The following is a 16,246-nucleotide window of genomic DNA, read 5'->3' as shown; positions in this document are numbered from 1 at the left end:
ATGGAAATATCTACACCGCTATCTGTATAAACATGGAAATATCTTCACCGCTATCTGTATAAACTTGCAAATATCTACAGCGCTATCTGTATAAACAGGGAAATATCTCCACCGCTATCTGTATAAACATGGAAATGTATACACCGCCATCTCTATAAACATGGAAAAATCTACACCGCCATCTACATAAAAAAGGAAGTATCTACACAGCCATCTCTATAAACGTGGAAATATCTACACCGTTATCTGTATAAACATGGAAATATCTACAACACTATCTGTGTAAACATGGAAATATCTACTCAGCTGTCGGTGTAAACATGCAAATATGTACACCGCCATTTGAATAAACATGGAAATATTTACACCGCCATCAGCATGAACATGAAAATATCCACACCGCTATCTGTATAAACATGGAAATAACTACACCGCTATCCCTATAAAGATGGAAATATCTACACAGTTATATGTATAAACTTGGAAATATCTACACAGCTCTCTGTATAAACATAGAAATACCTACACCGCTATCTCTACAAACAGGGAAATATCTACACCGTCATCTGTAAAAAGATGGAAATATCTACACCACTATCTCTATAAACATGGAAATACCTACACCGCCATCTGTATAAACAAGTAAATATCTACACCGCCATCTGTATTTACATGGAAATACCTACAACGCCATCTGTATAAATATGGAAATATCTACACAGTGATTTGTATAAACAAGGAAATATCTCCACAACTATGTTCATACACATGGAAATATCCACACCGCCATCTGTATAAACATGGAAATAGCTACACCGCTATCTGTATTAATATGGAAATATCTACACTGCCATCTGTATAAACAAGGAAATAGCCACACCGCTATCTGCATAAACATGGTAATATCTACACCACCATCTGTATAAACATGGAAATAACTACACGGCTATCACTATAAATATGGAAATATCTACACCGCTATCTCTATAAACTTGGAAATATCTACACCGCTATCTCTATAAACATGGAAATGTCTACACCGTTATCTGTATAAACATGGAAATATCTACATGGCTATCTCTATAAATATGGAAATATCTACACCACCATCTGTAAATACATGGAAATACCTACACAGTCATCTGTATAAACATGGAAATATCTACAGCACTATCTGTATAAACATGCAAATATCTACACTGCCATCTGTATAAACATGTAATTATCCTCTCAGGCATCTCTATAAACATGGAAATATCTACACCGCTATCTCTATAAACAAGGAAACAGCCACACCGCTATCCTATAAACATGGAAATATCTACACGGCCATCTGTGAAAACATGGAAATATCTCCACAGTCATCTGTATAAACATGGAAATATCTACACCTCCTTCCGTATAAACATGGAAATATCTACACTGCCATCTCTATAAACATGGAAATACCTACATCACTATATGTATAAACATGGAAATACCTACAACACTATCTGCATAAACATGGAGATACCTACACTGCCATCTCTATAAAGTTGGAAATAGCTACACCGCGAGCAGTATAAACATGGAAATATCTACACCGCTGTCTGTATAAACATGGACATAACCACACCACTATCTCTATAAACATGGAAGTATCTACACCACTATCTGTATAAACATGGAAATATCTACACCTCTATCTCTATAAACATGGACATACCTACACTGCCATATTTATAAACATGGAAATATCTACACCGCTATCTCTATAAACATAGAAATATCTACACCGCCATGTCTATAAACATGGAAATATCTACACCACCATCTGCATAAACATGGAAATATCTACACCGCCATCTGTTTAAACGTGGAAATATCTACACCGCCATCTGTATAAACATGGAAATATCTACACTGCCATCTGTAGAAAGATGGAAATATCTACACCGCGATCTGTATAAACATGGATATTTCTACACCGCTACCAGTATAAACGTGGAAATATCTACACCGCTATCTGTATAAACATTGAAATATCTACAACATGAACTGTATAAACATGGAAATACCTGCACCGCTATCTGTATAAACATGGAAATATCTACAGCACTATCTGTATAAACATGGAAATATCTACACCGCCATCTGTGGAAAGATGGAAATATCTACACCATGATCTGTATAAACATGGAAATATCTACACCGCTACCTCATAAACATAGAAATATCTACACCGCTATCTGTATAAACATGGAAATATCTACACCGCTATCTCTATAAACATGAAAATACTTACACCGCATCTCAGTAACCATGCAAATATCTGCGCCGCTATCTCTATAAACATAGAAATAGCTACACCGCCATCTGTGTAAACATGGAAATGTCTACACAGTCTTCTATATAAACATGGAAATATCTACAACACCATCTCTTTAAACGTGGAAATATCTGCACTGCCATCTGTACAAAAATTGAAATACCTACACCGTGATCTGTATAAACATGGAAATATCTACACTGCTATCTGCATAAACATGGAAATACCAACACTGCTATCTGTATAAAGATGGAAATATCTACACCGCTATCTGTATAAAAGTCGAAATATCTACACTGCTATCTCTATAAACATGGAAATACTTATACCGCCATCTCTATAAACATGGAAATATCTACATCGCTATCTCTATAAACATAGAAATATCTACATCGCCATCTCTATAAACATGGAAATATCTACACCAACATCTGAAAGAACATTGATATATCTACACCACCGTCTGTATAAACAAGGAAATATCTACACCGCCATCTGTATAAACATGGAAATATCTACACTGCCATCTGTAGAATGTTGAAATATCTACACCGCGATCTCTATAAACATGGAAATTTCTACACCGCTACCTGTATAAACATGGAAATATCTACACAGCTATTTGTATAAACATGGAAATATCTACACCACGATCTGTATAAACATGGAAATACCTACACCGCTATCTGTATAAACATGGAAATAACTACACCGCGATCTGCATATATATGGAAATATCTACACCGCCATCACTATAAACATGGAAATATCTACACCGCTATATCTACAAACATGGAAATATCTACACCGTTATCTGTAAAACATGAAAATATCTCCACCGCCATCTGTATAAACATGGAAATATCTACACCACAATCTGTATAAACATGGAAATACCTTCACCGCTATCTGTAAAAATATGGAAATATCTACACCGCTATCTCTATAAACCTGGAAATATGTACATCGCAATCTGTATAAACATGGAAATATCTCCACAGTCATCTGTATAAACATGGAAATATCTACACCACCATCTCTATAAACATGGAAATATCTACACGGCCATCTGTATACATTTGGAAATATTTACACAGCCATCTGTATAAACATGGAAATACCTACTCCGCTATGTCTATAAACATGGAGGTATCTATACCGCCATCTCTATAAACATGAAAATATCTACACCGCCATCTCCATAAACATGGAACTAACTTCACCGCCATCTTTAAAAACATGGAAATATCTACACCGCTATCTGTATAAACATGGAAATGTTTAAAATGCCATCTGTATAAAGATTGAAATATCTACACCGTGAGCTGTGTAGACATGGAAATATCTACACTGCTATCTGTATAAACATGGAAATAACAACACCGCCTTCTGTATAAACATGGAAATAACTACACCGGTATCTATATAAACATGGAAATATCTACACTGCCATCTGTATAAACATGGATATATCTACACTGCCATCTGTATATGAATGGAAATATCTACACCACCATCTGTATAAACATGGAAATATCTGCACTGCAACCTGTATAAACATGGCAATATCTACACTGCCATCTGTATAAACATGGAATTACCTACACCAATATCCCTATAAACATAGAAATATCAACACCGCTATCTGTATAAACATGGAAATAACTAAAACGCTATCCGTATAAACGTGGAAATATCTACACCGCTATCTGCATAAACACGGAAATATCAACAACGCTATCTGTGTAAACATGGAAATATCTACACCGATATCTCTATAAACATGGAAATATCTACACCGCCATCTTTATAAATATGCAAATATCTACTCCGCCATCTCTGTAAACATGGAAATATCTACACCGCCATCTGTATAAACATGGAAATATCTACACCGCCATCTGTAGAAACATGGAAATATCTACACCACCGTCTGTATAAACATGGAAATATCTACACAGTCATCTGCATAAACATGGAAATATCCACACCGCTATCTCTATAAACATGGAAATATCTACAGTGCCATCTGTATAAACATGGAAATATTTGCACAGCCATCTGTATAAACATGGAAATATCTACACCGCTATATGTATAAACATGGAAATACCTACACCGCAATGTCTATAAACATGGAAATATCTACCCTGATATTTGTATAAACATAGAAATATCTACACTGCAATCTCTATAAACACGGAAATATCTACAGCGCCATCTCTATAAATATGGAAATATCTTCACAGCCATCTCTATAAACATGGAAATATCTACACCGCCCTCTGTATATACATGGAAATATCTACACCGCCATTTCTATAAAGATGGAAATATCTACGCAACCATATGCATGAACTTGGATATATGTACACCGCCATCTGCAAAAACATGGAAATTTGTACACTGCCATCTGTATAAAGATGGAAGTATCTACACCACCATCTGTATAAACATTCATATATCTACACTGCTATCTGTATAAACATTCAAATATCTGCACCGCTATCTCTAAAAACATAGAAATATCTACAACACCATCTGTATAAACATGGAAATATCTACACCGCTATCTGTGTAAACATGAAATTATATACACCGCTATCTATATAAACATGGAAATATCTACACCGTCATCTTTATAAACATGGAAATACCTACACAGCCATGTCTATAAACATGGAAATATCTACACCGCCATCTGTATAAACATGGAAATACCTACACCGCTATCTGTATAAACATGGAATTACATACACCACTATCACTATAAACATGGAAATATCAACACCACTAACTGTATAAACATGGAAATAACTACACAGTCGTCTGTATAAACATGGAAATATCTACACCACCATCTGTATAAATATGGAAATATCTACACTGCCATCTGTATGAACACGGAATTATCTACACAGTCATCTGTATAAACATGGAAATATCTACACCACCATCTATATAAATATGGAAATATCTACACTGCCATCTGTATAAACATGGAAATACGTACACCGATAACGGTATAAACATGGAAATATCTACACCATGACCTGTATAAACCTGGAAATACCCACACAGCTATCTGTGTAAAGCTGGAAGCATCTACACCGCTAACTATGTAAACATGGAAATATCTACACCACTATCTGTGTAAACATGGACATATCTACAACGCTATCTGTTTAAACATGGAAATATCTACACCGCTATATGTATAAACATGGAAATATGTATACCGCTTTCTCTATAAACATGGAAATATCTACAGTGTCATATGTAGAAATAAGGAAATACATTCACCGCCATCTGTACAGACATGGAAATATCTACACCGCCATCTGTAGAAACTTGGAAATATCTACACAGAAATCTGTCTAAACATGGTAATATCTACACCATCTGTATAAACAAGGAAATATCTACACTGCTATCTGTATAAAAATGGATATATCTACACAGCCATCTGCATATACATGGAAATATCTACACCGCTATCTGCATAAACATGGAAATACCTACACCGCAATTTGTATGAACATGGAAATATCTACACCGCTATCCCTATAAACATGGAAATAACACCGCTAACTTTATAAAGATGGAAATAACAACACCTCTATGTGTATAAACAGGGAAATAACTACACCGCCATCTGTATAAACATGAAAATATCTACACCGCTATATGTGTAATCATGGTAATATCCACATCGCTATCTGTATACATGGAAATATCTACAGTGCCATCTCTATAAACCTGGAAATATCTACACCGCCATCTGTATCAACATGGAAATATCTACACTTCCATCTATATAAACATGGAAATATGTTCACCGCCATGTGTATAAAGATGGGAATAACTACAGTGCCATCAGTATAAACATGGAAATATCAACATCGCTATCTGTAAACATGGACATAACTACACCACAATCTCCATAAAAATGGAAATATCAACACCGTCATCTGTATAAACATGGAAATAACTACACCGCTATCTGTATAAACATGGAAATATCTACACCGGCATCTATATAAACATGGAAATATCTACACCGCTATCTGTGTAAACATGGAATATCTAACTCGCTATCTGAATAAACATGGAAATATCTACACTGCCATCTCCATAAACATGGAAATATATACACCGCCATCTCTATAAATATGGAAATATCTTCACCCCCATCTCTATAAACATGGAAATATCTACACTTCCATCTGTATATACATGGAAATATGTACACCGCCATTTAGATAAACATGGAAATATCTACATAGCCATCTGTATAAACATGTAAATATCTACACTGCCATCTGTATGAACATGGAAATATCTACATCACTATCTGTATAAACATGGAAATATCTACACCACCATCCATATAAACACAGAAATATCTACACTACCATCTCTATAAACATGGAAATATCTACACCGCCATCTCTATAAACATGGAAATACCTACACCGCCATCTGTATAAACATGGAAATATCTACAACGCCATCTGTATAAACATTGAAATATCTACACCACAATCTCCATAAAAATGGAAATATCTACACCTTCATCTGTATAAAGATGGAATTATCTACACCGCCATATGTACAAACATGCAAATTAATACACCGCTATCTGTATAAACATGGAAATAACTGCAGCGGTATCTCTATGAACATGGAAATATCTACACTGCCATCTGTATAAACATGGAAATATCTACACTGCCATCTGTATGTGGATGGAAATATCTACACCACCATCTGTATAAACATGGAAATATCCACACTGCCATCTGTAAACATGGAAATACCTTCACTGCCATCTGTATAAACATGGAAATATCTACACCGCTATCTGTATAAACATGGAAATAACTGCACCGCTATCTGTATAAACATGGAATTACCTACACCATTATCCCTATAAACATGGAAATATCAACACCGCTATCTGAATAAACATGGAAATAACTAAACCGCTATCTGTATAAACATGGAAATATCTACACCGCTATCTGTATAAACATGGAAATATCTGCACCACTATCTGGATAAACATGGAAATATCTACTCAGTCATCTGTATAATGACGGAAATGTCTACTCCACGAGCTGTATAAACATGAAAATATCTACACCGCTATCACCATAAACATGGAAATATGAACACCGCTATCTGTATAAACATGAAAATAACTACACCGCTATTTCTATAAACATGGAAATACCTACACTGCCATCTGTATAAACATGGAAATATCTGCACCGCTATCTGTGTAATCATGGAAATATCTGCACCGCTATCTGTGTAATCATGGAAATATCTACACTGCAATTTGTATAAACATGGAAATATCTACACCGCCATCTCCATAAACATGGAAATACCTACACCACCACCTGTATAAACATGGAAATAGCTTCAATGCCATCTGTATAAACTTGGAAATATCTACACCACAATCTCTATAAAAATGGAAATATCTACACCGTCATCTGTATGAACGTGGAAATATCTACACCTCTATCTGTATAAACATGGAAACATCTACACTGCCATCTATATAAACATAGAAAAAACTACACTGCCATCTCTATAAACATGGAAATATCTACACCGTCATCTATACAAACATGGAAATATCTACACCGCCATCTGTACAAACATGGAAATATCTACACTGCTATCTGTATAAAGATGGAATTATCTACACCGCCATTTTATAAACATGCAAATTCCTGCACCGCTCTCTGTATAAACATAGAAATAGCTGCACCGCTATCTCTATAAACATGGAAATATCTACACCGCTATCTGTATAAACATGGAAATATCTACACGGACATCTGCATATGAATGGAAATATCTACACCACGTTCTGTATAAACATGGAAATATCTGCACTGCAACATGTATATACATGGCAATATCGACATTGCCATCTGTATAAACATGGAATTACCTACACCACTATCCCTATAAAAGTAGAAAGATGAACACCGCTATCTGTATAAAGATGGAAATATCTACACCGCTATCTGTATAAATATAGAAATATCTACACCGTCATCTGTATAAACATGGAAATATCTACAGTGCCATCTGTATAAAGATGGAAATATCTACACCGCCGTCTGTATAAACATGGAAATAACTACACCATCATCTGTATAAACATGCAAATATGTACATCGCCATATCTATAAACATGGAAATATCAACACAGTCGTCTCTATAAACCTGGAAATATCTACACCACTATCTGTATAAACTTGGAAATTTCTACACAGCCATCTGCACGAACATGGATATACCTACACAGCCGTCTGTATAAACATGAAAATATCTACACCGCTATCTGTAAAAACATGGAAATACCTACATCGCCATCCCTATAAACACGGAAACATCTACAGCGCCAACTGTATAAATATGGAATATCTACACCGCCATCTGTATAAACATGGAAATATCTACACGGCCATCTGTATAAACATGGAAATGAGTTCAACGCCATCTGTATAAAGATGGAAATAACTTCAGCGCCATCTGTGTAAACATGGAAATATCTACACCGCTATCTTTATAACCATGTAAATATCTACACGGCCACCTGTACCAACATGCAAATACCTACACCGCTATCTGTATAATCTTGGAATTAACTACACCACTATCTGTATAAACATGAAAATATCTACACCGCTATCACCATAAACATGGAAATGTCAACACCGCTATCTGTATAAACATGAAAATAACTACAGCGCTATTTCTATAAACATGGAAATACCTACAACGCCATCTGTATAAATATGGAAATATGTGCACCGCTATCTCTGTAATCATGTAAATATCTAGACCGCAATCTGTATAAACATGGAAATATCTACACCGCCATGTCTATAAACATAGAAATAGCTACACCCCAATCTGCATAAACATGGAAATATCTACAACGCCATCTGCACAAACTTGGAAATATCTACAATGCTATCTGTATAAACATGGAAATATCTATACCGGCATATGTATACACTTGGAAGTATCTACACCGCTATCTCTATAAACATGTAAATATCTACACTGCCATCTTTATAAACATGGAAATATCCACATCGCCATCTCTGTAAACATGGAAATATCTACACCGCCATCTGTAACCATGGAAATATGTACACCGCCATCTGTAGAAACATGGAAATATCTACACCACCATCTGTATAAACACGGAAATATCTACACCGCTATCAGTATATATATGGAAATATCTACAAAGCTATCTGTGTAAAGGTGGAAATATCTACACCGGTATCTATGTAAACATGGAAATATCTACACCGGTATCTATGTAAACATGGAAATAACTACACCGCTATCTGTATAAATATGGAAATATCTACAACGCTATCTGTGTAAACATGGAAATATCTACACAGGTATATGTATAAACGTGGAAATAATTACACCGCTATCTCTATAAACATGGAAATATCTACAACGCCTTCAGCATAAACCTGGAAATATCTACACCGCCATCTCTATAAACATGGAAATATCTACACCGCCATCTGTATAAACATGGAAATATCTACACCGCTATCTGTACAAACATGGAAATACCTACACCGCTATCTGTATAAACACGGAAATATCTTCACCGCTATCTGTATAAATATGGAAATATCTACACCGCTATATGTGTAAAGGTGGATATATCTACAACGGTATCTATGTAAACATGGAAATATCTATACCGCTATCAGTATAAACATGGAAATATCTACACCGCTATCTCTATAAACATGGAAACATCTACAACGCCATCAGCATAAACATGGAAATATCTACACCGCCATCTCTATAAACATGGAAATATCTACAACGCCATCAGTATAAACATGGAAATATCTACAAAGCCATCTGTATAAACTAGGAAATATCTACACCGCAATCTCTATAAAAATGAAAATATCTACACCGTCATCTGTATGAACGTGGAAATACCTACATCACTATCTGTATAAACATGGAAATATCTACACTGCCATCTGTATAAACATAGAAATAACTACACTGCCATCTCTGTAAACATGGAAATATCTACACCACCATCTTTACAAACATGGAAATATCTACACCGCCATCTGTACAAACATGGAATTATCTACACTACTATCTGTATAAAGATGGAATTATCTACACCGCCATTTCTATAAACATGCAAATTCCTATACCGCTATCTGAATAAACATGGAAATAGCTGCACCGCTATCTCTATAAACATGGAAATATCTACACCGCCATCTGTATAAACATGGAAATATCTACACTGCCATCTGTATATGAATGGAAATATCTACACCACAATCTGTATAAACATGGAAATATCTACACGGCCATCTGTATAAAGAAGGAATTACCTACACCACCATCTCTATAAACATGCAAATATCTACACTGCTATCTTTATAAACATGGAAATATCTGCACCGTTATCTCTGTAAACATACAAATATCTACACCGCCATCTGTATAAACATGGAAATATCTACACCGCTATCTGTGTAAACATGGGAACATCTACACCGCTATCTGTATAAACATGGAAATACCTAAACAGCCATCTGTAAAAACATGGAAATATCTACACCACCATCTCTATAAACATGGAAATATGTACACCGACATCTGTATTAACATGGAAATATCAACACTGCCATCAGTATAAACGAGGAAATATCTACACAGTCGGCTCTATAAACATGGAAATATCTACACCACCATCTGTATAAATATGGAAATATGTACACTGCCATATGTATAAACATGGAAATACGTACACCGTTATCCGTATAAACATGGAAATATCTACACCATCACCTGTATAAATATGGAAATATCTACACCGCCATCTGTATAAACATGGAAATAACTACACCGCCATCTCTATAAACATGGAAATATCTACAACGCCATCTGTATAAATATAGAAATACTTACACCGTCCTCTGTATAAACATGGAAATATCTACACTGCCATTTGTATAAAGATGGAAATATCTACACAGCCGTCTGTATAAACATGGAAATATCTACATCGCCATCTGTATAAACATGGAAATATCAACACAGTCGTCTGTATAAACCTGGAAATATCTACACCACCATCTGTATAAACATGGAAATTTCTACAGGGCCATCTGTATCAACATGGATATACCTTCACAGCCGTCTGTATAAACGTGAAAATATCTACACCGCTATCTGTACAAACATGGAAAGACCTACACCGCTATCTGTGTCAACATGGAAAAATCTACACCGTTATCCCTATAAACATGGAAATATCAAAACCGCTATCTGCATAAACATGGAAATAACTACACCGCTATCTGTATAAACATGGAAATATCTACAACACCATCTGTATAAACTTGGAAATATCTACACCTCTATCTGTGTAATCATGGAAATACCTACACCGCTATCTGTATAAACATGGAAATATCTACACCGATATCTCTATAAACATGGAAATATCTACACAGTCATCTGTATAAACATGCAAATATCTACACTTCCATCTGTATAAACATAGAAATAACTACACTGCCATCTGTATACACATGGAAATATCAACACAGCCATCTCCATAAACATGGAAACATCTACACTGCTATCTCTATAAACATGGAAATATCTACACCGCTATCTGTATATACATGGAAATATCTGCACCGCTATCTGTATAAACATGCAAATATCTACACCAATATCTGTAAAAACATGGAAATATCTACATCGGTATCTGTATAAACATGGAACCATCCCCACCGCCATCTGTATAAACATGGAAATATCTACACCGCTATGTGTATAAACATGGAAATATCTACAGCGCTATCTCTATAAAAATGGAAATATCTACAACGCTATCTCTATAAACATGGAAATATCTACACCGCCATCTGTAAAAACGTGGAAATATCGACACAGTCATCTGTATAAATATGGAAATATCTACACCACCATCTGTATAATCATAGAAATATCTACACTGCCATCTGAATACACATGGAATCATTTACACAGCCATCAGTAAGAACATGGATATATCTACAACGCTATCTCTAAAAACATGGAAATACCTACACCGCTGTCTCTATAAACATGGAAATATCTACACCGCTATCTCTATAAACATGGAAATACCTACATCGCCATCTTTTTAATCATGAAAATATCCAGACTGCTATCTGCATAAACATTGATCTATCTACACCGCCATCTGTGTAAACATGGAAATATCTACACTGCCATCTGTATAATCATGGAAATATCTTCACCATCATCTGTATAAACATGGAAATATCTACACCGCGAACTGTATAAACATGGAAATATCTACACCAATATCTGTATAAACAGGGAAATATCAACACCGCGATCTGTATAAACATGGAAATATCAACACCGCTATCTGTATAAACATGGAAATATCTACACAGCTATCTGTATAAAAATGGAAATATCTACACCTCTATCTGTAGAAACTTGGAAATATCTACACCGCTACCTGTATAAACATGGAAATATCTATACCACTATCTCTATAAACATGGAAATATCTACAACGCTATCTCTATAAACATGGAAATATCTTCACCGCTATCTCTATAAACATGGAAATATCTACAAAGTCATCTGTATAAACATGGAAATATGTACACCACCGTCTGTGTAAACCTAGAAATATCTACACTGCCATCTGTATAACCATGGAAATATCTACACCACTATCTCTATAAACATGGAAATATCTACACCGCCATATCCGTAAACATGGAAATATCTACACCGCCATAGCTATAAACCTGAAAATATCTACACTGTCATCTCCATAAACATGGAAATAGCCACACTGCCATCTGTAAAAACATGGAAATATCTACAGTGCCATCTGTATAAAAATGGAAATATGCACACCGCCATCTGTAAAAACATGGAAATATCTACAGAGGCATCTGTATAAACATGGAAATACCTACACCACCATCTGTTTCAACATGGAAATATCTACAATGCCATCTGTATAAACATGGAAATATCTACACAGCCATCTGTATAAACATGGAAATACCTACACCGCTATCTCTATAAACATGGAAATACCCACACCACTATCTCCATAAACATGGAAATATCTACACCGCTATCTCTATAAATATGGAATTATCTACCCCGCCATCTCTATAAACATGAAAATATCTACACTGCCATCTCCATAAACATAGAACTACCTTCATCGCCATCTGTATAATCGTTAAAATATCTACATCACCATCTGTATAGAAATGGAAATATCTACACGGCGAGCTGTATAAACATGGAAATATCTACACCCCTATCTGTATTATCATGGAAATACCAACAGCGCTATCTGTATAAACATGGAAAAATCTACACCGACATTTCTATAAACATGAAAGTATCTACTCTGCCGTCTTCATAAACATGGAAATAACTACACCACCATCTGTATAAAGATGGAAATATCCCCACTGCCATCTGTATAAAGAAGTAAATATCTAAACCGCGAGCTGTATAAACCTGGAAATATCTACACCGCGATCTGTATAAACATGGAAACTCCAACTCCGCTATCTGTATAAACATGGAAATATCTACACCGCCGTCCGTATAAACATGGAAATATCTACCCTGCCATCTGTATAAAGATGTTAATGTCTACACCGCGAGCGGTATTAACATGGAAATATCTACACCGCTATGTGTATAAACTTGGAAATATCCACTCCGCTATCTGTGTAAACATGGAAATATCTACAAAGCTATCTGTGTAAACATGGAAATATCAACACAGCTATCTGTGTAAACTTGGAAACATCTACAACGCTATCTGTGTAAAGATGGAAATATCTACCCCTCAATCGGTGCAAAGATGGAAATATCTACATCGCTATCTCTGTAAACATGTAAATATCTACACTGTTATCTGTATAAACATGGAAATACCTACACCGCCGTGTGTATAAACATGGAAATATCTACACAGTCATCTGTATAAACATGGAAATATCTACTCCACCATCTCTATAAGCTTGGAAATATCTACACTGCCATCTGTATACACATGGAAATATCATCACAGCCATCTGTATAAAAATGGAAATATCTACACTGCTATCTCTATAAACATGGAAATATCTACACCGCCAACTCTATAAACATGAAATTACCTACAATGCCATCTCCATAAACATGGAGCTAACTACACCGCCATCTGTACAAACATTGAAATATCTTCACCGCTATCTGCATAAACATGGAAATATTTACACCACCATCAGTATAAAGATGGAAATATATACACCGCGAGCTGTATATACATGGAAGTATCTACACGGCTTTCTCTATAAATATGGAAGTATCTACACCACCATCTGTATAAACATCGAAATATCTACACCGCTATCTGTGTAAACATAGGAATATCTACACTGCCATCTGTAGAAAGATGGAGATATCTACACCACAGTCTGAATAAACATGAAAACATCTACACCTCTACCTGTATAAACATGGAGATATCTACAACGCTATCCGTATAAACATGGAAATATCTACACCGCTATCTCTATAAACATGGAAATGACTACACCGCTATCTGTATAAACATGGAAATAACTGCATGGCTATCTCCCTAAACATGGAAATATCTACACCGCCATCTGTAAAAGCATGGAAAAGTCTACATAGTCGTCTGATTTAACATGGAAATATCTACACCTCCATCTGTATGAACACGGAGATATCTACAATGCCTTCTGCATACACATGGAAGTATCTACACTGCTATCTCTATAAACATGGAAATACCTACACCGCTATCTGTATAAACTTGGAAATATCTACATCGCCGTCGGTATAAACGAGGAAATATCTCCACCGCTGTCTGTATAAACATGGAAATATCTTCACCGCCATGTGTATAAACATGCAAATATCTACACAGTCATCTGTATAAAAATGGAAATATCTACACCACCGTCTCTGTAAACATGGAAATATCTACACTGCCATCTGTATACACATGGAGAAATCTACAGAGACATCTGTATGAACATGGAAATATCTACACCGCTATCTCTACAAACATGGAAATATCTACACCGCTATCTCTATAAACATGGAAATATCTACATCACTATCTGTATAAACATGGAAATTTCTCCACCGCTATGTGTGTAAATATGGAAAGACCTACTCCGCCATCTGCATAAACATAGAAATATCTACACCGCTATATCTACAAACCTGGAAATATCTACACTGCTATATATACAAACATGGAAATATCTACACCACTATCTGTATAAACATGGAAATATCTAAGCTGCCTTCTGTTTAAACATGGAAATATCCACACCGCTCTCTGTATAAATATGGAAATATCTACACAGCTATCTCCATAAACATGGAATTATCTACACCGCTATCTGTATAAACATGGAAACATCTCCACCGCAATCTGTATAAACATGGAAACATCTTCACTGCTATCTGTATAAACGTGGAAATATCTACACCGCTATTTGTATAAAGATGGAAATATCTACAATGCTATCTGTGTAAACATGGAAATAACTACACAGCTCTCTGGGTAAACATGGAAATATCTACACCGCTATCTGTGTAAAGATGGAAATTTCTACACCGCAATCTGTACAAACATGGAAATACCTACACAGTCATCAGTAAACATAGAAATATCAACACCACCATCCCTATAAACATGGAAATACCTACATTGCCATCTGTGTACATATGGAAATATATACACAGCCATCAGTATAAATATGGAAACATCTGCACCGCTATCTCTATACAGATGGAAATACGTAG

The sequence above is a fragment of the Pan paniscus genome, chromosome X (genome assembly GCF_029289425.2).
Source record: "Pan paniscus chromosome X, NHGRI_mPanPan1-v2.0_pri, whole genome shotgun sequence".
In the NCBI taxonomy this organism is placed as follows: Eukaryota; Metazoa; Chordata; class Mammalia; order Primates; family Hominidae; genus Pan; species Pan paniscus.
This window is presented reverse-complemented; position numbering follows the sequence as displayed.